At 46.2% G+C, this 24,230-nt stretch overlaps 1 protein-coding gene and 1 pseudogene across 3 annotated transcripts in view; one reads left to right on the forward strand and one right to left on the reverse strand.

Moving 5' to 3' along the window:
• Nucleotides 1–24,230, forward strand: part of CYB5R4 (cytochrome b5 reductase 4) — a 217,597-nt gene that overhangs the window by 2,892 nt on the left and 190,475 nt on the right. The gene's annotated exons all lie outside the window — the stretch shown is intronic.
• Nucleotides 10,774–10,892, reverse strand: LOC148542145 (5S ribosomal RNA; annotated as a pseudogene).

Raw genomic sequence — 24,230 nt, forward strand, 5'->3', positions numbered from 1 at the left:
GAACCCCCTTGGGCTTCTTTTGCACAAGCCTTGAATGTCCTTGTGAATAGGTTAACAGCCCCCCTGTGTTTCCCCAATTGGGGTTTGCACAGCAGGCGGTTGTCCCTTCCCCCATATTAGGGGGTCCAGGACAGATGGTGGTGGCACAGTGTGCCCCTCAGCAGGTTCTTCCTCCGGTGGAGCCTGTTTGGGCGTGCTCTGTGTCTGCTATGACGCAGAATATTGCAGAGCAGGACCCAACACCTGCTAAAAGACCGCTACTTTCGTTTCCAGCTACACAACTAGATGATGACGACGGCAAGATTTTGGATTTGTCAGACACTGATGCTCCTCAATTAGGGATGGAGGTTAAGTCCAAAATATATATTCCAGGTCTCATACAGGCGGTCCGTATGGCCAAGGTGATAACTGACGACAGTCTACCAGCAGCACCTACACATGCTTATTTTAAGGATGTTAGAGGTGTTGCAGCAGTTTTTTCCTCTATCTGGTCAGCTGGTGGATCATTTGGAGGAGGCGTGGAAATCTCCAGATAAGAGGTTTCACCCTCAGAAACGTCTTGCATGTGCATACCCCTTTGCGTAGAATTATTTCACTAAATGGGAATCTCCCCCCTCAAGTGGATTCTCATGTGACGCGCTTAGTAAAGAGTGCAATGCTACCTATGCTGTCAATGTCTTCTCTGACGGACACTACAGACCGTAAGGTGGAACTGTGCCTTAAATCCATCTATTCCCTCGCTGGAGGAGCATCCAGGCCAGCTATGGCAGTCTGCTGGGTGGCCCAGGCTATGGAAAGATGGGCGGACGCATTGGAAGCATCATTTGCTTCGGAAGCTACCAGTGAACAGGTTGTGTTAGTGGGTAATCTCAGAGATTCCACTACGTACGTTAACGAAGCGGCCTTGGATCTTAGGGCCTGATTCAGACCCGCTCGCGAGCAAATAGCGTTTGCAAGCGGGTCGATGGTCGGCCAGTGCACACGTGTGAGCCCCGGAGCGAGTGAGAACTTCACTCGCTCCGGGGCTCGCTACAAAACGGGGCGGCTGTCGATGTTGATCGACAGCTCGCCCCGTTTTGTAGGCGGGGAGGGGGGGTGGCTGGACAAACGGAGGCGTTTTCGAAGGAACGCCTGCCGTTTGTGGGCGGCCCTACTGACATCATTCGTGATGTCAGTAGTGAACTTCCTGCTCTATTAGAGCAGGAAATTCACTCGGGCTTGCTGGAACTGAGACCCTACCACAAGGGTCTCGTCGCAAGCCCGATGGTCGCGATAATCGCGACCATCGTCAGGGGCCTGGAGGCGGATTTAAAAAATAAAAAATTGCCCTGATTCAGAGTGAGTGCTCGCAAATAGCGAGCGCTTCTGAATCAGTCCCTTAGTCTTCTGACTTCTAGGATTTCTGCTGCGGCTGTGTCTGCTCGCTGCTCCTTATGGTAACGTACTTGGAGGGCGGATGCTGAATCCAAAAAGGGTTTGGAAGGCTTACCTTATAATGGACAAGTCCTGTTCGGGCCCGCTTTGGATAAAATTGTGGACACGCTGGCGGCAGCCAAATCGGCATGTCTGCCTTCAGCCCCAACTCCGTCAGGGTCTAAGAACTCGTCCTTTCGTCCCTATTGCCCACAGGGCAAATCTAAGGTGCAGTCCTTTCTGAGACCTTCAGGTCCCAAAAAGACAGCCAAGCCCAAGAAACAGGCTTGGAGTACAAGACGTCCGGCCACCAAGCCGGACGACAAACCCTCAGCCTGACGGGCTGGGTCTCCCCTTGGGGGACCCCAAGGTGGGAGGCCGACTTCTGCAATATGCCCAGTGCTGGTATCAAACCACCACAGACACTTGGGTAAGGGAAGTGATATCTCAGGGATATGCCCTCTCTTTTCGCAGACGGCCTCCTCATCAGTTCTTTGCAGCAGACCTTCCTTCAGATCCAATGAAGGCTCTAGCGATCCAGGAGTGGTGTGCTCTATGCTCCATATGGGATTCATAGTGCCTGTTCCGTCACCCCTGAGGGGGACGGGATATTACTTTAACCTCTTTCTGGATCAGAAACCAAATGGATCATACCGACCTATCCTCAACCTCAAGATCCTGAACAAGTTTTTAAGGGTCCCTCGGTTCCGAATGGAGATTCTGCGTTCTATTTTAGCTATGCAGCCTGGGATTTTATGGTGTCCCTGGATATCCAGGATGCCTACCTGCATATCCCCATTACCAGGGCTCATCAGCGTTACCTCTTACCATTACCAGTTTCAGGCTCTACCGTTTGGCCTTTCCACAGCCCCTCGGGTGTTCACAAAGGTAATGGCGGTCATGGCGGCACACCTGCGGTTGCAGGGGGTTCGCCTGTTACCTTATTTCGACGACCTTCTGTTGTTGGCGGGATCGCCACAGGTCCTTTACAACCATCTGCAACTGACAATATCAGTGTTGCAAGCTCACTGTTGGCTAGTGAACTGGAAGAAATCCTCTCTAATTCCTTCTCAGAGGATGGTCCATCTCGGAGCATTGTTCGACTCTCAGCAGCAGAGGATCTTCTTAACGGAAGAAAAGATAGCCCTGTTGCAGTCCAGGATACACAATTGTCTACAAAGCCGCCGAGTGTCTCTTCACTCGGCAATGAGATTACTGGATTCCATGGTGTAGACATTCGACATGGTGGAATATGCCCAGTTCCATTCCAGGCCTCTGCAGATGTTGATCCTCTCCAGATGGGACGGAATTCCCTGTCGGATAAAGACACAATTGATCGTGCTCTCTCCGGAGCTACGCCTGTCTCTGACTTGGTGGTTACAGACGTCTCATCTCAACAGGGGACTTCCGTTTTGGATTTCGGATTGGGTCCTTCTAACAATGGATGTCTGCTTCTGGGGCTGGGGTGCTGTGACGGGCCCACACGTCTTCCAGGGACGGTGGACGTCGGAGGAATCTGTCCTGGCGATCAATGTATTGGAGCTTTGGGCAGTGTTCAGAGCGCTGCAACAAGCAAGACCCTTCCTGCAGGGAAAACCCGTGCAAATTCAGTCAGACAATGCCACCACGGTGGTTTACATAAACCGTCAGGAAGGACTCGAAGTCAGGCGGCTCTAAAGGAGGTATCTCGCATTCTGACTTGGTCGGAAGGCAATCTCCCAGCCATCTCGGCAGTGTTCATCCCGGGAGTACTCAACTGGGAAGCAGACTTCCTCAGCCGTCACGATGTACATCCGGGGGAATGGTCTCTTCACCGGGAGGTATTTCAACTCCTGGTGGACAAGTGGGGCCTTCCCGAAATAGACCTCATGGCTTGCAGACAAAACCGCAAGCTGTGGGTGTACGGATCCCAAACAAGAGATGCAGAGGCTTTCCTGGTGGATGCTCTGTTGGTACGGTGGACCTTCCAGTTCGCGTACCTGTTTCCGTTCTCCCTTCTGCCTTGAGTACTTCGAAAGTTCTGGCAAGATCCTGCTGGTGGCTCCTGCATGGCCAAGACTGCATTGGTACTCTGATCTTCAGAGTCTGTCTATCGACACTCCATTGCTGTTGCCTCAACGCCCGGACCTGTTGTCTCAGGGTCCTTGTTTCTACCCGGACCTGAGTCGTCTGTCATTGACGGCGTGGCTCTTGAGACTTCCCTTTCCAGCGTCTGCTGCTGATTGGCTGGCTGCAGTTCCGTGAGTTGTGATTGGCTTGCGACCGGCTCCATGTATTAAATGCCACTTAGACTCTTCTTCTCCTCTTCTCTGGCTGCTGCCGGTGCATTCCACCAGTGACACGTGGTACCACACATCACTCTGCGCTGGCTGTCCTCTGAGCTCCCAGAGTCACGGAGATAACCCAGTGTCCAGGTGAATTTGGAATCTGTTGTAGGGAGGGGGTGCCTATTTATGTATAATATATATATATATATATATATATATATATCACTCACATACATGTGGGTAAGTGCTGCTATATTACTTGCTGTTCTGACACTTACATTTGTATGCTATTAATTTAATATAGCTAAGCACCAGAGGCTTTTTTGTGTATATATGTATGTGTATATATATATATATATGTATATATATATATATATATATATATATATAATGCCCCACCATTTCTGTGGGCAGCCCTGTGTATGAAACATTAGTGTTTGAGAAAAGGGGGCCGAGCATTGTTGATTTTGGTGAAACAAGTTAATGGAAAAATGGCTGTCCAAGCACTTTCTTTGCTTACGCTGCCTAAACCGTTAAATATATACATATCACAACAATGGACTTTATTTTCTACTACATAATATCCGGTTTCTCCTGAAAATTTATGTAAACCCTGTTTTCTGATGCAAAGTTAAATTTTTCCCTTTTTTTTTTTTTTTTGTATACGGCACCTATTTCATTTATGTGAAAACGATTCTTTCATTTCAAACTAGTCCTATTTCCGGTAAGAGTCTGCTTTGGCATGACCATAAATAGAGCACAGGGACAGATACTTAACATGGCTGGAGATGACCTAAGCGGAGACTGTTTTGCTCATGGACAACTTTACCTGGCCCTTTTGTGTGTCACAACATAATGAAATCTTTTCGTATTGACGTCAGTGGGAAAAACAACTAATGTTGTCTACAAGGGAATCTTATAAGACCTCGGTTAACGAAGACTTTTGCAGCAAATTCCAAATTGCTCCCATGTGAAGCCGGGGGCAGGTCGCTCGTACTGTATAATTTAAACGTCAGTCATCAACCTGAATCGTGATACTACTGTTTGTATGCTCACTTAATTTTGATACAAAAATGGATCATGTATTTGGTATATTTCTTGTATTTTGCATGTGTCTCAACAAAATAAAAGTAGAAAAAGTCAGTTATTAAGTTTATGATGCTGACTACCATTACTAGTACATTGCCAAATCATGATGCGCTGTAAATGTAGCTTCATGCAAACACATTTAATATACTTTCTCCTTCATCCACTAGGGGACACTGGAGGACTTCAAGACAGTGGGGGTATAGACGGTGCTGAGTGGAGCTGGCACTTTAAATTTAAATGAAGTGTGACTAGCTCCTCCCCTCTATACCCCCTATAGGCCAGTATTAGTTTGTGCCCGAGTGGGACGGCAGTACAGCCAGCGCGTCTCTCTCTCCAAGTACAGCTGGCTCCCTGATTAGCAGGGAAGCCAGCTTAGTGGTCAGAGGCGGCTTCTCAGACTCCCCACAGAGCACGCCGGCGGCAGCTCAGCCGCCAGCGCGTCTCTCTCTATGTACAGCTGGCTCCCTGATTAGCAGGGAAGCCGGCTTAAGGCTATCAGAGGCGGCCTCACAGACACCAGAGAGCGCGCCGACGGCAGTACAGCCAGCGCGTCTCTATGTACAGCTGGCTCCCTGATTAGCAGGGAAGCCAGCTTAAGGCTATCAGAGGCGGCTTCCTGTGCGCTCCGGCTCCCTGACTAGCAGGGTAGCCGGCATTGTTCCTGCATTAGGCGGCTCAGCATAATACTGCAGAGGCAGTATATATGATATAAAAGAATGTACTGGGTAAAGCGCCCGCTTACAGAACGGCGCTAGAATGCAGGGGACGGAGCTTACCTCCGACTTCCCTCTCCCGCCTCCCATCAGCCCCAGTGTTTCTCTGCAGACTGCTGGCGGCCATTACAGGATGAGGCAGCGCTGGACAGCCTATGGGTTTAGGCTGATGTAAAGTGAGCGTTTTGGAGCATAATAATAATTAATCCTTTGCCTGGCATTCTGGCTCTGCTAGGAGCGCTGTTGTGGGCAAGTGTGACCGTCTCCAAACTCTCTGTACCCCAGTATATTCTGTTTTTCTTACCCTGTTACTTAACCTCTTTGTGTTTTGTGTGGGGTCTGTATGTAGCATGACTGGCAGGTCTAAGGCTTCGCAAAAGTTATTTACCTGCAAAAAGTGTGGAGTAAAATTTACACAGGGACAGTCATCTACCTCCAGATTGTGTGACGGTTGTTATACGGATCAGCAATCTGCAGAGATGTCAGAACCACCGTCTTGGACGCAGGTTACATCCGTTATGTCCTCTCTCTCGGCTGAACTGGAGGCTTCTCGCAGAGAAAGAGGCTTACAGGTCAGCTGCTACAGAGGAACCAGCATGGGCGAGATCTCTAGCTGTTTCTATGGAAGGGTTTTCCAGAGCCATGACAATGGCGTCCGCTCCGCAGGTCTCTAAAAAGAGATTGTTACCCTCAGTCCTCCATTGGGATGACCCAGAGGAGGAGGAGGAGGATATGCCCGAATTAGAAGAGGGTGAATATGCCCCAGATTCGCCTAAAGAGCCTCTGGAGTCTGATCCTGAACAGGTATCAGAGGGAATAGAAGCCTTGATTGCTGCAATACGACAGGTATTGCACATACAGGAAGAGGACTCAGGTCCTGCAAAACAGTCTTTCTTTCTTAAGAAACAAAGAGAAGCTACGTCTTTCCCTATATCGGAAGAGCTGGATTCTCTTCTAACGACAGCCTGGGAACATCCAGATAAAAATTTTCAGATGTCCCGGCGTTTATTATCTTTTTACCCTTTTCCAGCAGATAATAGAAAGGCTTGTGAAACTCCCCCTACGGTAGATTCATCTGTATCGCGATTGTCAAAAAAGACTACGCTACCTGTTCCTGGAGTCACGTCTTTAAAGGACATGTCCGATCGGAGACTGGAAAGCACTCTTAAGTCCACTTACACCGTGGTACCAGAGGTCGGGGTAGAACTGCAGCCACCAGAGGCTCGAGTCTACAGGAAGTTAAGTCCACTTCTAAACCCAGTGCATGACGGGCTTCCTTCTCACCTGGGGGACCCCAGAGTGAGAGCGCGTCTTCGGGACTTCAGCGAGGTCTGGACGGAAACCTGTGCGGACGCTTGGGTCTGAGATCTAATAATTTGGGGCTACAATCTAGATTTCCAACTGCAACCCCCAAATCGTTTTTTTACCACAGGTTTGCCAGTTTCCAACGACAGAAGTGTGGTCTTACAGAAAGCAATAGACAGGCTTCTGTCCATGAAAGTGGTAATCCAAGTCCCCAGTCATCAGAAGGGAAAAGGATTTTACTCCAGTCTTTTTGACGTTCCGAAGCCGGACGGTTCGGTCAGACCCATTCTAAACTTAAAAGATCTCAATCCATACTTACGGATCTTCAGGTTCAAGATGGAGTCTCTTCAGTCGGTAATTGCAGGCTTGGAGGAGGGCGAGTTCATGGTATCTCTAGATATCAAGGACGCCTACCTGCACATTCCCATTTGGCCACGTCACCAGGCTTTCCTGAGATTCGCAGTTCGGGATTCACATCTCCAGTTTCAGGCCTTGCCCTTCGGCTTATCTTCGGACCCACGGGTATTCACAAAGGTTATGGCTGTGATGAGTCTCCTTCGGAAACAAGGAATCACTATTATTCCGTACCTGGACGACCTACTCCTGAAGGCGAATTCCAAGGATCAACTATTACAGGACATCACCGTGACGCACAACCTCCTCATTCGTCATGGATGGATCCTGAATTCTCCCAAATCGCATCTGCAACCGACACAGAGATTGCAGTTTCTAGGAATGATCATGGATGCAGTTTCTAGGAATGATCATGGACACAGTGTCCTTCCCCAGGACAAAATAACTTCCATTCAGGAGATGGTGAGGTTGGTCCTTCGACGTCGGCAGGTTTCGGTTCATGCATGTATCCGACTTCTGGGGAAGATGGTGGCAGCCTTCGAGGCTGTCCAGTACGGTCGTTTTCACTCCAGACCTTTTCAGCTAGATCTCCTATCACAATGGTCAGGATCCCACCTGTTTCTTCACAAAAGAGTCAGGTTACAACCCAAGACTCGGATTTCCCTACTGTGGTGGCTAAACTCAGTTCACCTTGCGGACGCTTCTTACCACGGATGCGAGTCTAAGAGGCTGGGGGGCAGTAGTTCTGGAGCATCACTTCCAGGGACGCTGCACAGCACAGGAATCTAATCTTCCAATCAACATATTGGAGTTAAGAGCAGTTTTCTATGCATTACAGACAGCAGCTCACTTTCTGAGGGGCCGAGCAGTCAGGGTCCAGTCCGACAATGCCACAGCAGTGGCATACATAAACAAGCAAGGAGGCACCAGAAGTCGTGCGGCCATGAAGGAAGTCAGCAGGATTCTGATCTGGGCGGAAAGCTACGCATGGTCGATTTCGGCAATCTTCAATCCGGGCGTCGAAAATTGGGAGGCAGATTACCTCAGTCGTCAGGATGTACATCCAGGAGAATGGGCTCTACATCCACAGGTGTTTCAGCAGCTGGTCCAACGGTGGGGTCTTCCGCAGGTCGACCTCATGGCATCCAGGCAGAACCATCAACTGCCCCTTTACTGCTCTCGAACAAGGGATCCACAAGCGGTGGCTGTGGATGCACTGTCAACACCAGGCGGTTCCAATTCATTTATCTGTTTCCTCCATTTCCCCTTCTCCCTCGAATCCTTCAACGCATCAAGAGGGAACAGGCCAAGGTCCTGCTGATAGCTCCGGACTGGCCTCGCAGAGCTTGGTACTCCAACATTCAGCTCCTGTTGGTAGACAATCCGTGGCCCTTACCACTCAGAGAGGATCTGCTCCTTCAGGGTCCTTTACTCTATCCAAACTTAAAGCAGCTACGTTTGACAGCCTGGTTGTTGAAAGGGCCATCTTAAGACGTAAGGGGATACCTTCCAAGGTGATTCCTACGATGCTTAGAGCCAGGAAGGAAGTTACTTCCAAGCATTACCATGGAAGGCATATGTAACCTGGTGCGAACGTAGAGTTCTGCCTTCTACGGAGTTCAGTCTTCCCAGATTTCTGCTTTTTCTGCAAGCAGGTCTCTCAGCAGGCCTTCGGTTGGGATCTCTGAAGGTACAAATTTCAGCACTCTCGGTTTTCTTCCAAAAGAAATTGGCCTTATTACCGGATGTACAAACTTTTCTGCAGGGTGTGGTTAGATTACAACCACCCTTTGTTCCTCCTACAGCTCCATGGGACTTGGACTTCGTCCTGTCTTTCTTTCAGTCTTCGTTGTTCGAGCCTTTGGAGTCGGTGGAATTGAAGTATCTTTCATGGAAGGTGATACTTCTGCTGGCTCTGGCTTCCGCCAGGGGGGTATCGGAGTTGGGAGCTTTATCATGTCGTCCACCATATTTGGTTTTTCATGAGGATAGAGCTGAGCTACGCACCAGAATGGATTTTCTGCCTAAGGTGGTTTCGCCTTCCACATCAATCAACCTATTGTGGTTCCGGTTCTTCCACAGGATTCTCCTTCTTCTAGATCCTTGGATGTGGTTAGAGCTCTTCGCATATATGTAGACAGGACGACAGCCGTTCGCAAGACAGATACTCTCTTTGTTTTGTATGATGCTGCTAGTCCAGGTTGGCCAGCTTCCAAACAGACACTGGCTCGATGGATTCGTCTGACCATACGACAGGCATATTTGGCCTCGTCTAGAGAACCTCCATCTTTAATTACCGCACATTCCACTCGCTCATGGGGGTGCCTCGTGGGCGGCTGCTCGAGGCGTTTCTATGGAATCTCTATGCCGGGCAGCTACTTGGTCAGAATGGCATACTTTTGTTCGGTTTTACAGATTTGACACCTTTGCGACTTCTGCAGCGCAACATGGTCGGTCTGTTTTGCAGGGTTCTCAGCGCTTTCCCACCCGTGATGGGAGCTCTAGGACGTCCCCACTGTCTTGAAGTCCTCCAGTGTCCCCTAGTGGATGAAGGAGAAAACAGGATTTTGGTACTTACCGATAAATCCCTTTCTCCGATTCCACAGGGGACACTGGACGCCTACCCTGCGCTGTTCTTCCTGCCACCTGTTATGCCTGTTGGCGACATGTTTGTTGTCTAGGGTGATGTTATGAATGTTAGAGACATGTTTGTCATCTCTTGTTTCATTCTATTTTGCTTTGTTTTCACCTTTCTGTTGTTATGTGTACTTTCGCCGCCTCCTCTTCTGTCAATCTTTTTTCTCTGCTCCCCTCGGGCTCGGTTCTAATACTGACCTATAGGGGGGTATAGAGGGGAGGAGCTAGTCACACTTCATTTAAATTTAAAGTGCCAGCTCCACTCAGCACCGTCTATACCCCCACTGTCTTGAAGTCCTCCAGTGTCCCCTGTGGAATCGGAGAAAGGGATTTATCGGTAAGTACGAAAATCCTGTTATTTTGAGCTGTATGTATTTTAAGATTTGTTCAACACACTATAACATTACATGTGTATGTTTTGTATGCAAATGCATCAAATTCTGAATAACCCACACTCTAAAATGGATGTAACATCAGCCAAATCTCACAAGAGAAAAGTTAGATTCCGCACAGAACTCAAACAATAATAATAAATACTATAGACCAGCCATCTATCATCTAGATACTGAGTGTATCATCAACTATTGTTGGTGGTGCTCCCAATGCCCAATAATATATACGTTTACTTTAAACAAAAAAGGGAAAACAGAGAGGGCTAGTTACTGGGGCACTCTTTTAGACATATATCCAGTTTAAAATATAATCTTTAATTTTATATTAGTAAAAGTAATAAGGTACACCACACAAGACACAAATACTAAACAAACATAGTACATAAATTGCCTATCATTGGAAAACAGATTGGGGAATATGTTACCACCAATCTAGTACAAAAAGTCTGGCAAAATATTGTTAAATATAAATTTAGTATACTGAGCACCAAAATGATTTTTAGGTCAGTCATATGGTGACCCATCACAAGTTCTAATTGAAGCACAATTTATTAAAACTCAAAATGCTCCACCGTGTGTATTCTATTCCCAGTAGTTCTCTTTAACCTACAGCACCAGGTATTCCCAGGTGGTCTCCCATCCAGGTACTAACCGGGCCTATTACTTTATAGCTTCCAAGATCAGACGAAATTGGGCAGATCAAGTAATGTATGGCTGTAGATATAGTAAGGGAAATGATGTCCGCACCTACACACGGGGAGAGCAAAAAATGTAGGACTATTGTGATTGACTAGTCCGTTTTAATAGTAAAAATACAATATTCAAAGAAGATTATGCATCGGCATGCTTCCTTAGTTACACGTCAACATATGCATACATCTGTGATTTACATGTGGTGAGTCGAGGTGGAATATATATAAAAGAGAGAGGAAAATTAACTCAAGATTTGATGAAAAAAAAAACATGTCACACATCTGTGTGTTTCATCTTTGTTTAGTAATCATCATAACCTCCCTTGGTTGCTCAAATAATAGCAACTGTCACATGCAATCTTAGTGCTCACAATAATTTGAACAATTCAATTAATATCTGGGTTACACCGTATGAACTCACTAGGTATTGAATCCAATTTAATTATAAAGAAAAGGTAGTAATAATCCGATATTGTTTATCATACATGATAGCTCCTATATACAAAGCACAGTAAGCAACACTCTACTGATATGTCATGATAGGTTTTAACTTTATATATTGCTTTAATCTGCTAGGATACATATCATATCTACAGCAGAAATAGTTAGTACATCATATCATACTATCAATAATACACATTACAGGTAATACACAGCCACTCAGTGCCTATTATTAGTGTGGCTGTGGAGCAAAGTATTAGACACCTCAGACTGTGACATCAATGATATATATCGCAGATAATACACAGCCGCACAGTGCCTACTGTGTGTATAGCTGATTCGCTGATAAGACACGGAGGTCCGTCAGCTAGTGTGAATGGCAATACAATACCAGTGCTTCAGTATCCTGGAGTCCGGTCCGTACACTGACCATTTTCCCGTTGAAGATGTAACAATGGAAAAGACCCGCGTTTCGCCTGGCTGAGGGCTTGTTCACCTCATCCATGTCTTGTGTCAGGAAGTAACCACTTTAAATATGTGTGCCCAGGAATTGGCTCCGCAAATCTCGGAGTGCTATAGGCTAATGAGGGGTTGTTATGGAGACACAATGCACCTTCAGTGTCAGTGATTGTCACATATGCTGACCAATCACTGCAGACATAGGGCGCATTGCTTGCTGGTAATCGTAATTTTGATACATTAAGTGGGTATAGTGAGAGATCGTCATAATGACATAAAGCACCCAATCACTGCAGACTTAGGGCGTAAGGCATGCTGGTAGTTTTAGATATAATATGTCAAATAGATATGGTGGAGGATTGTCATGAAAACACGACCCGCCCCCAGGTTAGATGATGGTCACATACGGCGACCAATTACTAAGAAGTAATGTGCATTACATGCTGGTTACTGTAGTTTTAAATATCCCGGAATAGATACACCTCTAAATATCATAGAGATCTCTGGTGAGTATAATCAAAACAACGAAAATTCCTATATCCAAAATTAATAAATCATCCTAAATGGATTATAAGAGGGTGAGTCACTTGAATATCTTTTAAGATCCTATTGCCACAAATAGTTGTATACATAGCACAAAAAACAGAACACAGCTGTTAGCCAATCACTATAGTAATGAAGTGCCTTGGATGCTGGTATATGTAGTTTAGTATCAAAGTGAATCATATATCTAGTAACTATAATTGAAGTAGCAGTAGTCCATTAGAAAAAAATATAAGTTAAAGTTAGACAAAATTAAACGGAGTGGATGAATATATCTATTAAACGGAAGAGTGAGTGTTTGAACAGTATGTTCAGTGGAGCTAATTATAGTTATATCATAAAATTAGGTAAAATTGATTTATAAGGACCTGTATAGCATAGGTGTTTTAGCCAGATCTCAAAACAAAGGCCCTCATTCAGAGCCGTACACTCTGAGCAGAGCGCACGCTCTGAATGAGGGCCGTCCTCCATAATTATGGAGCGTCCTCCTGGACGCTCGTATAACTGTGGGTCACCACCCACAGCCTGTACGAGCGTGCAGGTTGATGGCCGCGATGGTCTTGGACCATCGCGACCATCGCCACTGAGAGCCGGAGCCTGCGGTTGAGTTTCTCAACCGCAAGGCCCGGAGTGATTTTGGCTCTATCAGAGCCAAAATCACTCCCACTGACATCACTAGTGATGTCAGTGGGCCGGCTTATGACGTTAGGCGTTCCCAACATCGACAGCACGCCCCCTTTGATCAGACACAACGAGCGAAGGAAAGTCCTTCGCTCATCGCGTCTGGCGCATGCGCACGACGGAGCTCCCTCCGTCGTGCGCATGCTCAGTGCAGACCATCGACCCACTTGCGAGCGGACAGCCGCTCGCGAGTGGGTCTGAATCAGGCCCAAAGTTCCATGTGAAAAACAGACAAAATTCTGAATAACACGACAATCTTAATTTAATCTCTCTCAGACTAGGGCAGTGGTCTGTAGCTCGCGGTCTTAATTTTGGTAGCTCCCCTAGCTGCAGTATTTCCGAGTAAACTAAGAGGAAGTGACCTCTGACGCATGCTCTTCTGTGGTGTCGACGTCATGGGTGGAGCTACAGGGAAGCACGTCAGGTGATTACCACAGCTGTGCTTCCCTGTGGTTCCACCCATGGCGTCTACGCTACATCAGATCGAGTGACTCCCACCCAGCCCTGCCAGAAAATTACACAGCAGCCCTGTCTATACAGTATCTGTTGCTCCTCCACTGCACGTACCTCCTTGGAGCCGGTAATTAACAGTGAAATGTGCCTATGCTTACATTTTATTTACAAACTACAACAATATCACTGTAATAATTAAATGCATTGTTGTTTTCGATTAAACATTTTTTTTTACAATGACTTTCAATTGTTCGGTTATTGGCCAGATTTTTTCATTTTACTAAAGTAGCTCACACCTCAATTAAGGTTGGTGACCACTGGACTAGGGTATGTAGCTGTTAAATCCATTTTACATTCTTGTAACAAAATACTACTGTGATTTGTCACAAGGTTATAACCTATTCTGTAAATTTATACGTATCGAAATTCCAAATTGATGCCCTGCTTGAATACAATTTCTCGCAGCTGTGGGAGCACATGTACTAAGGTATGGAGAGTGATAAACTTCCAACCAATCAGCTCCTGTCATATTTCAAACACAGACTGTAACATGACAGTTAGGAGCTGAGTGGTTGGTAGTTTATCACTCTCCAAATGTATTACTTTCCTGAGGTTAGTACATTTCCCCTGTGGTGTGTTGTCAGCCAATGGTAAAGTCTCATTGCCTAGAGATTTCTTTGTTGACGAGCTGTGTAGTATACATTCTTTAAACATTATTGATGTTTCTGGCACAGGCAGATAGTGACTTAAACTAGAAACTGACTATCACAAGTTATGCTGTGTGTGTTTATCTATATATAATTTTGTGATTAAAATGTTAATATTTATAAAATCAAAACAATACAAACACAAATTAAGTTGTAGAAAAGTTTAAACAAATATTTTATAAATAGAACTTGAAAAAAGCATTTTCTAAGGCTACCAACATATTTATTTGGGAAAAAATGGAAATGTTCAGGAAAATAATATTTAGATTTTTTTAAAATACATTATTTATTAATGAATGACCAATGAGGGAATTCAATTCTCTTCACTGGATGTAGCTCCCTAGTTAAGTGCTCAGAGCTATTCAATTGCTCGCTCTGTAAACCTGTGACTAGTGTATTTCTGCTCACACTCTCCTTGGGGAGTGAGCAGAAATCCTTGCACCTCAGGGCTAGTCGCTGTGGTACTGCGTGTGGTAATGGTATCTCAACTCGCACTTAACCTGGAAGGTGCCCCAGGCAATAGTCGCTGTAAAGTGCATCTCCCAGTGTGCTTGTTCCTTTTTAAGATCTTGAAAACGCATATACATAACAAATAGGGGTCATTCAATAAGTGCAAGTTGCCTCACACTTTTGCTCCTCCGGAGATTCTAGCAAAAATGAGGAATGATGAGCTCAATTTTAGGTGCAAATTCTCATCGCGGAACTATTTAATTGAATTGCTGTCGGCTCTTAAGCCCTGTAAAAAGATGTGTGAGGCTGCTCACACCTGAATGATTCTTCCCCATAATGTAGGGCTAACAAATGTGACTAATCAACTGGAGAACGTTATTTTCTAGGAGCTCAAATTTTAAAGGTTTTCAAAAATTCGCAGTCAAGAATGGTGCACTTCTTAGAGTCACACTGGATCATAAGATCCATTAGGTTACAGCAAAACTGCATGTATTTGTGTTGCATCACATATTTTTAAAGTATCTGGTAATTTTTTAATTACCCAACAGGACAGAAGTGCTGTGTTTATGTTGTGAAATGTTTCCTGATTAATTTGGTTGTTTTATGTTTTTCTTTATGTGAGTAAATATTTAGACCCTGTGTTCTCTAAAAAATGTTGCCAGCTGTGTGGCATCAAGAAGTAACCGGGTGGGGACACTGTAGTACTTGACATTAATGAAAAATGTTCTTATAATTTTTAAAGACTCGTGCAGACATTGCCCACGTGCTGGCTTGACCCAGATACAGTATGTGTCCAGCAATGCATGTTGAGACAATGCACGCTTAGTCTGCCTGCTCTGCAATGTTCCCGCTGCCCAAACTATGCCCTGCTTCCTAAAGACGGAGGGATGGATCGCTGTTACTGTGCCTGTCACAGTAACGTAAGCGAAGCGCGACTTTGATTAGAGCCACAGTCACAGTCTCCCTCCCTCCAAACACTCCCCCCTTTAAGAGGCAGACCCCAATCAGATAGCTCCACTAGAGTGAGTGATCTGCAGAGTGTAACCAGTATTGCAGTTATGTGACAGACTCGGAGCTCAGCTAGCAATGGGATGCTATTGGCTGAGCTCTGTAACACTGGTTACACTTTGTCGAGAGGTTAGGCTGACAGAGCTATCCGATTGTTGCCGTCGGAGTGCCAGGTGGCAGGTAAAAAGCGCCTTTAAAGTTGATCCTGGGGAGAACACTGTAGAGCTTCACCTTATGTTCTGATAAAAGTAAGACATACATAATATGATACAAAGTAATTTAAATAAACAAATTTGTTCTTGAGATGGATGTATAGTGCATGTAAATGTGTAGGCAAGTGGTTGGTGTCACTCACTTTACCTCATTGCACAGGGGAACTGGATGATTTCATTAAGCCCTGCACCCCTTCAGGGGAAAACTGCTGGCATTTTTTAAATCAGGAAAATAGGGGACAGAAAATTAAAAGTTAACCTTCTCCAAATAAGGAAAATCCCCTCTTTCAAACTATTTGTCCCTTTTAGTAGTAGTTATGTGTGATCACCAGAGTACACTCCTACACTGCAGAAATCAATTAAGTCCACGGATGGGGTGAAATATCGTTCACATCCTGTCACCAATAAATAAACTCAGGTGCACTCTTATTTGAAAGAGGAGAATTTGAACCATAACAACTTGCCTTGCATGGATGTAAGCTTCTGCCCACACCAGGCAGTCCTTTATCTGCAGGGGCGCCGAGAGAGAGGGGCAGCGGGTACAGTTTGCCCGGGCCCGGGCATGGCAGGGGGCCCAGGCCGCCGCAGCACACCATTTATTATTATTTTTTTTTTAATGAACTCTTACAAAACAACTGCGATGGGCGGCGGGTGGCAGTTATGGTGGGTGGGGGGGAGGGGTCTCTGTTACCGGCCACAGTCTGTGTGTCAGTGTCACACAGTTACAGGCTCCAGCCGCACCACTGCAGAGCTGATGCTCTCGCGAGATGATGACATCATCATCTCGCGAGGGCTCTCTCCCATCGAAAGCACCAACTGGCAACAGTTCCAGGCTCCGGCTGGCGGGCAGAGACTGGGAGGGAAAGGCAGGTGACCGTGGGCACGCCGCACGGGCATCCTGTTTGTGAGTCTGTCACTGTGTAAGTGACGTGGTTGTCTTATATAGGATATGCTGTATATCACATATATATATATATATATATATTCATAAAAAATGTACATATATCTAAACATGTGTAATATGTGTGTGTGTGTGTGTGTGTGTATATATATATATATATATATATATATATATATATATATATATATATATATATATATATAATGTATACATACACACATATATATTTATATGCAGACAAACACACATTTTTTTTTTTTTTTTTACAATGTATTTCTTTTTGTAACCATATCACCATAAAACACTGGGCCGGTGCTTTGTCAAATCTATGGTTTGATTTGTATTGCACTTTTGTAAAAACTAGAATGTTTTATAAAAAAATAATAATTTTGTGCATAATCTTCAGCAGGTTTTGGGGGTTATAGCAGGATTTAACAAGATGAATAATACACTTAAGTCTGTAAAATTCAAGGCATATTATTTTCTCAGTGCAGTTAAAAATACATCACTTTTTAGTAATTTTACATCATAAAATCTCTCTTCTCCTGTCCATATTCATCATTACACAGGATAGAGCTGACCATTGTCATCCCTTTTATTTGCTTTATATTTGTAATTTTTCTCCTCAAGTATCTACACGAACCTGAATATTTATGGCATTGCTGTCAGCCCCCGCAAAAGCTCGCTCTGAATATGAAAAGTAACCTGAAACAATGGCAGCCTCTCGAATTATAAAATGAAAAAGACAAGATGAATGCCTTGGCACTCAACATTCCCTTGGAGATGTGGCAGTATCTCATGCTTAACTATAAATTCCACTGGGAAAATAAAATATGCTGGTATCTGACTCACTAAACACCATGACTGACTGAATTATTTGATACTAGTTAACCTCCATTAATTAAAACATTCAAAAAATATTTGCACAATATGGACAAGCAATATATCTCCTGCTTAGTCGAAGAAGCTGTTGTTAAAATTAATATTTCCCATCTAATTTACTTAATTTCAAACCATCCCAGTCAGAGTCAAATCAAAGCCTTCTTACAAAACTAGCAACAGTGTATTGGTTATTTTGTCTGATAGAGAAGATAACCTAAGGTACACCAAAAAATGTAGACAGTCCAGGGAAAGGAGGTCTTGCTTCTACCTTGGTACATAGATACTACCTTGCTGCTCGTTTAACAGAAGCAGTCTTAAGTCTTGCCAATCCTACAACTAGGAAATAGACTGACATTTGCTGAATATGCTCTCCCTAGCTCCTTTGTCCGGCTCAGCCCACATGACAGACACTCCACATTATGACACACGCTTTCTACGTGTATGTATAATCTTATTGAGATCCTCATTGAATGTCTCCACTGTGGAATGAACCAGCTCTCCATTCTAGAACATAAACTATTTGACATTTGGATTAAGTATAATGTGAAATTTATTCTAGACCCTGCATACCTATGTCCTTTTTGAAAATTTAAAACCTAAAGGGATAGATTTGCCATCTTTACTAAACATTTTTCCCAATCTCCAAATTCCACTTGTATAACTGTAAGGTTAAGGGGTATATTTACTAATGGTCGATTTTTAAGGTGATTTTTATGTCAGTTTTAATCGACTAAAATTGACTGTATAAATAACTGGCCAAATCTCTAATTTACTAAAATTCGATTTCAAAATTGAATGCTGTTCGGAGTGTTTTTCAAGCGTGTAAAAATGGTTGATTTGGATCATGCACTGCAAAATCACCCACAAAATCGACATTTATGTGCTCCTATTCGGCAAAACATACCACATACACTGTAAATCATAACAAACTCATTATAAAAAGGTTGACACACAGCCAAGCAAATTGAAAATGAGTTTTGTTGCGCACTATATGTAGCACTGGAGGAGGGTCACCTGTGGAGTTAGATCATAATGAGTATGAGGAACAGGTCAAGAGAATAATCCCATAGGAACTGGTGTTAGGAGTTAACGTGCATGCCACAGTGCACCACATGCTTGTGGCTTCTTTTTATACACATCATAATTAAGTTCCTATCAATAGAATGGTGTTTAGAAGCTAAAAATCACCTGTTTTTGATGGTCTATTTGGAGGATTTTCTGTGGATTTTGATGCTGGTATGTGTAGTTCCACAGCAGCTGGATGGCCACATGTTGAATTCTCCTATTAATATTTCATTCTTATGTAAATTTGCCAGTGTCTAATAAGAGTTTTTCTTTAGAGCAATCACTATTTAGATTAATGAAGCAAAGCAGTCACTATTTAGATTAATGAAGTAAAGCAGTCACTATTTAGATTAATGAAGCAAATATTATACTTCTGATTGAGGGACAACAATGGTTTATGTGAGAGTTAATTCTGTCTCTCACTGCTTTTATTGTTTCTGTATGCCTTTATCATTATACCTGAGTTTTAGTCTTATTTGTATAGTGCATGCCTTGTTCTGTTCATAGACCATTTCCTTTTGCCCGCAGGGGGACGATAGCTGCTTCTGACTGGAATGAGTATATCACAGTCAGGTGGTTTTAGTGTTTTCTATTGTTTAAGTTGGTCATCTCTAAATCAAGATAGATCATTTTTCTTTCTACTTTAGGTTCCATAGCGGGTCCACAGGGTTTACCATGGGGTATAGCTGGATCTGGATCCACGGGCACCACGCAGTTAAAGCTTTGCTGCTCCCAGGATGCATTGGGAGCAACACTGGGTCCATCCTCCTCTATACCCCGCCCCAGCCACAGACACCTCAATTTTAATTGGTGCCCAGCCAGAGTCGGGTCACCCTAGCGCAGGGGGGCTGCTAGGCAGCCCCTAAGCTTAAATTTTGTGCTAATTATTTTTATTTTTATTTCACTTTTCAGAGCGGCAGCTTCAGACTGTCCATTGGACGTCTAATCTGTCGCTCTTCCAACTCCGCTGGCGCCGCGATGCCAGTACAGATCTGGAGATCACGGCGGGATCCCAGAGTCTGCATTAGCACCGGCTCTGGGCTCTCCCTCGACTGCTGCCGGAGCGCCGGGGTCAAGGTAAGCCACTGGTCACTGCTTGCGGTGACCCACGTGTGTCAAGCCTTTTAAATGCAGTAGCTTGCCTCCGGTCTCTGGGGATAGACCGGAGGTGCTAGCTAGTGGCGGCGGGCTCCCCCTCCCCAGAGGCATACCCCGTGAGACCACTGGACCACCAGGGAATACATGCCGGCAGCGGGAACCGGCGTCCCGGGGGTTAAACACTAGCCAGGGGAGAGAGCTTCCCTGTTTAGCGGCTCCTCCCCTCTGCTCAGCGCGTCTTTATCCTTTGTTCTGGCAACGTTGAGCTGCTTCCTCCTTCGGCCACTCCTCCTCTGAGGTCTCCGGCGGCCATCTTTCTTGGTGGGCAGCGCAGATCTCTCCTGGAAGTGTGTGGTCGATCCCCCTGTGTACCTCTCCCAAGCAAAAGGTTAGTGTACACAGCGCTATAGCCCTCCCAGACACTGAATCTGGGCGGTTCATTGTAGTGACAAAGTGCAGGGAGTTTAACTTTCTGCATTGTATGTGACTTTTGCTAGTGCTGACTGTATCTGCTGTATTTCTACTTTACTGTCTATACCTGTCCCTTTCTTTCTCCCCCAGCCCTGGCAGGTGTGTGTGGGAAGAGCTTTTCAAGGATCTCACTTATATAAATTCATGTATTTGTGAGGTCGGTCACATACTGTTGTGTGCTACACGGTGCCATATTTGTGGACTTGTGTGCTGCATACTTGTGGGCGCGGCAAGAGCTTCCCTGTTGTATTGCTGTATATCTTTGGGTATACATATATATATCTATTGTTTAGCATGTCTGATGAGGAAGTTGAGCGCTCTGCGGCTACCAATCTGCTCACTTGCAGACGCTGCACTGCAGTGGGGAATGTGGAGGACTTATCGCAGGATGGTGTGTGTGTCAGATGTCGTCAGTTACCTGGTCCCTCTAATCCCCCAACTTCGGGACAGGATCCCCCTTGGGCGGTATTTTCCCAGGTGCTGGCCTCCATCACGAACCGTCTGGCGGTTCCGACCACCCTCCCCCATAGGGGGGTTACTACAACCCGTCATCCCCCCTTCTCCGGGTGTACCGCAGTTATTGCAGTCTCCCCCTGGCCCTCAGACAGTTCATCCATATGTGGGGTTCCCTATGTATGTTCAGTCTCCTCCGATGTCGCAGCAGTCCATCATCCCCTTCTAGGGTCTCCCGCAAGCTAACCCACCGTTGGTAGATGTGTTCTCCAATTCTGTCCAGAGTTTGGCGGCCTCTTCTTCCGCTTTTCAAACCATGTTGCGTAGTGACAAGTTTCACAAGGCGTCAAAACGCACTGTTACGTCATCCCAGTCTGTGCAGCTATCAGACTCAGATGCGTCCTCGGATGGGGGCGAATTGCATGAGGATTCTGATTTATTCCCCTGCTCTGCCATTTATGTGCCGGCATTGGTGCGGGCGGTGCCGTCCATTCTGGATATAGAGGATGATGCCCCGGCCCCTAAGTCCAAATATCCCAATTTTAAACAGGCGAAAGTGACTTCGGCTGTTTTTCCTTTACCTGACCAACTGACTGATCATATGGCGGAGGCCTGGCAGTCGCTTAGTAAGAGGTTCCAGCCGCAGAAACATTTAAGCAGTAGTTATCCATTTCCTGCTAGTCATTGCAAGAAGTGGGAAACACCACCGGCGGTGGATTCTCACGTCACTCGCCTGATCAAGAGTGCTACCTTACCAATGCCGTCTATTTCATCCCAAAAGGATCCCACGGACAGGAAAATGGAGACTTGTTTGAAATACATATATTCTCTCTCTGGGGCAGTGGCCCGTCCATCCATGGCCATCTCTTGGGTGGCTAAAGCCATTGAGAGCTGGGCCAATGTACTGGAGGATACGCTTCCTGAGGAAGCTCCGGAGGTTGAGAGAGCTTTGGTTGGTCAGATGAGGGATGCCGCTTTCTATATTGGGGAGGCGTCTTTGGATGCCAGTCTCCTCACTGCTAGAGTTTTGGCGGCAGCGGTCTCTGCTAGCAGGTCTTTGTGGCTTCGTTCTTGAAGAGCGGATGCGGATTCCAAGAAAGGCCTAGAGGCCTTACCCTTTATTGGGGAAATTTTGTTCGGCCCTGACCTGGCTGATGGCGTTTTTGCCATCAGCTGCTGCGTCTTCTAAGGCTCGGATCTCAGCCTTTCGGTCCTTTCGAACTCAGGGTAAGTCCAATGGTCAATCCTCCCAGAGGCAGTCGTCAACCAAGACTGCCCCTAAACCAAAGAAGCATGCCTGGAGCACTAGATGCCTTTCTTCCAAGCCCGAAGATAAGCCTTCAGCCTGATAGGACGGACCTCTCTCTGGGGGATCCCAGAGTGGGGGGCCGACTTCTTCAATTCGCCCAATACTGGTGCAATACCACCATGGATGCTTGGGTAATAGAAGTGGTCTCTCAGGGGTACGCCCTGTCATTCCGGTACAGACCCCCGCAACAGTTCTTCTGCACGAGTCTTTCCCAAGACAAGACCAAGGCATTGTTGATCCAGGAAGCCATAGAATCCTTGCTGAAAGCAGGGGTGGTTGTTCCCGTTCCGCCATCTCAACGGGTTACTACTCTTCTCTATTTCTGGGTCCATAACCCAGTGGGTCTCATCGGCCCATTCTCAACCTGAAATCGTTGAACAAGTTTCTCAGAGTTCCTACTTTCAGGATGGAAACTTTGCGTTCCATCATTCTGGCTATGGAACCGGGGGATTATATGGTTTCCCTGGATATCCAGGACGCCTACCTCCATGTTCCTATAGCCCCTTCACACCAGCAGTATATGAGGTTTGCTATACAAAATCTTCACTTACAGTTTCAGGCTCTACCCTTTGGTCTTTCTACGGCTCCAAGGGTGTTCACCAAAGTGATGGCTGTCATGGCTGCACATCTGCGCAGCCAGGGTATACGGCTTCTGCCGTATCTGGACAACCTCCTATTGCTGGCTGACTCTCCGGAGGTCCTTTTGCACCATCTACACCTGACGATCGCTTGTCTCCAAGCGCACGGGTGACTGATAAACTTGAAGAAGTCCTCTCTCATTCCATTACAGAGGATGGTTCATTTGGGAGCCCTTCTAGACTCTTGTCAGCAAAGGATCTCCCTGACTCTGGAAAAGGTTGCCTCCCTTCAACTATGAGTGAGCAGTTGTCTGAAGAGTTTCCAGGTGTTGGTTTACTCGGCAATGAGAGTTCTCGGTCCATGGTGTTGACATTCGACATGGTGGAGTATGCCCAGTTTCATTCCAGGCCCCTGCAGGGTCTGATTCTATCCAAATGGAGCGGGTTACCACACCGAATCAGCACTCAGATACTTGTGTTGTCTCTGGAGGTGCGCCTGTCGATGACCTGGTGGCTTCAGACGCCTCATCTCACCAAGGGCCACCCCTTTTGAATCCCGGACTGGGTCCTGCTCTTGACGGATGCCAGTCTCCGGGGTTGGGGGGCGGTGTCGGGTGCCCTTTCACTTCAGGGACGTTGGACAGTGGAAGAAGCGGTTCTTCCCATCAATATTCTGGAACTTCGGGCCGTGTACAGGGCCTTCCATTTGTCCGGTCACACTCTTCACGGAAGGGCAGTGCAAGTTCAGTTCGACAACGCCACCACAGTGGCGTACCTCAACCATCAAGGGGGGACTCGCAGTCGAGCAGCAATGTTGGAGGTGTCACGCATCCTGTCTTGGGCGGAATGCCACCTTCCGGCCATCTTGGCAGTCTTCATTCCAGGAGATCTCAACTGGGAAGCGGACTTCCTCAGCCATCACGACGTGCATCCCGGGGAATGGTCCCTTTATCCAGATGTATTTCAACTGCTCGTGGACAATGGGGACTGCCGGAGGTGGACTTCCTGGCCTCCCACCACAATCGCAAATTGCCTGTGTATGGGTCCAGGACAGGAGATGCCAGCGCAAGCCTGGTGGACGCGCTGTCAGTGAAATGGACATTTCAACTAGCGTGTCTCTTCCCTCCGATAGCCTTGCTGCCTCGGGTCCTTCGGAAATTCAAACAGGATGGAGGCGCGCTTCTGCTGTTGGCACCGGCTTGGCCCTGACGTTCTTGGTACTCCAATCTTCGGGACCTATCCATAGACGTTCCGTTTCTTCTGCCTCAACGTCAGGACCTGTTGTCTCAGGGGCCCTGCCTTTACCCGGATCTGGGTCGTCTGTCTTTGACGGCGTGGCTCTTGAAACATCCGTCTTGAGGGCCCGGGGTTTTTCCAGCTCAGTCATCAGCACAATGCTACAGGCATGCAGGCCTGCTTCCGCCAGGATTTACCACAGGGTGTGGCATACTTATTTTCAATGGTGTGAGTCCAGTAACTATGATCCTCAAGCGTTTCGTTTTTCTAGGATTTTGGCGTTCCTTCAGTCTGGATTGGACTTAGGTTTACGCCTCGCTTCATTGAAAGTTCATGTGTCTGCACTTTCTGTGTGGTTCCAGCGTAGAATCGCTACTCTGCCTGATGTCCGTACCTTTTTCCAGGGTGTCCTCAGGATTCA

This window comes from Taudactylus pleione, unplaced genomic scaffold, assembly GCF_031769625.1.
Source record: "Taudactylus pleione unplaced genomic scaffold, aTauple2 ptg000015l, whole genome shotgun sequence".
In the NCBI taxonomy this organism is placed as follows: domain Eukaryota; kingdom Metazoa; phylum Chordata; class Amphibia; order Anura; family Myobatrachidae; genus Taudactylus; species Taudactylus pleione.